Source organism: Solanum tuberosum, unplaced genomic scaffold (assembly GCF_000226075.1).
Source record: "Solanum tuberosum cultivar DM 1-3 516 R44 unplaced genomic scaffold, SolTub_3.0 scf00156, whole genome shotgun sequence".
NCBI classification, from domain to species: Eukaryota; Viridiplantae; Streptophyta; class Magnoliopsida; order Solanales; family Solanaceae; genus Solanum; species Solanum tuberosum.
The window spans coordinates 1,393,044-1,393,994 of record NW_006239080.1 but is presented as its reverse complement, the minus strand read 5'-3'; positions in this window follow the sequence as shown (position 1 = coordinate 1,393,994).

Below are 951 nucleotides of genomic sequence, written 5' to 3'. Positions count from 1 at the left end.
TTAGTCAACTTCAAACGGCCATAATTCCTAGCTCAGGATGAGTTAGGTGTACTTCCAGATATGGTTGCAAAGCTCTTGGAAGGATACTTCCAACGCCGTCGAGTTTGCACAAATCTGAGTTTGTATGAGTGAGTTATGCCCTTTGGAAGTTGGGCTGTTAGAATAAGGAAAGTCCAATCCGGATTTTTACAGGGTAGTTTGGTCTTTTCCTTACCCTTTTATTTTGATTCGTTTTTTTTTAATTAATTAGGGGCCTAAGCTGAATTAGATCAGTTTACGCTTTTGGAAAAACGGTTAGGGTTTTGAGAGAAGAGAAAAGAAGAAGAATCACCAAAATCGTCGAAGTTTAACTTGTGGAATTCGTCGAGGGTGATCCTTACAAGGTATGTGAGTCTCTCATAGCGTTGGGTTCGTTCACCCACGCGCCAATTACGTCGCATTATAGAATCGTTACGAGTTAGGTTCTTAAGTACTTTTGCTGGGTATCTGTATCTAAAAGTAAATTGAGAAAAAGAACCGAGTTTGGGTGAATTGGGGCAGGAAAACGAAGAAGAAATTTCGTCGGACGAAATAAGAGGGTGGCCACGCGTCGCGCGCCTAGTGCCCAGATATGAAGTTTTAGCTTCGCATCGCGGAGCTGACACTAGGTGTTCTACCTCAAAAGACATTTTCGGAACCAAAATTTAATTAGGCCTCCGCATCGCGGACCCACCTTCAAATTTTGATTTTCTGTCTTTTCTCATATTTAGCTATCTAAAATCATTCCTAATAAACATGAGATCTTTCCAAACACCAATCATAATCCTTGAATTCATAATTCAATTCAAAGATCAGTTCAGAGTCAAGTCAAGAGTTGCTAAGATCAAACTCAAGAGAAGTCAAGAGTCAGTAAGAGAAGTTCATTTCAAGTTTTCATAAGTCTTTTACAAACGTTTTAACTTTGTTTTAAGA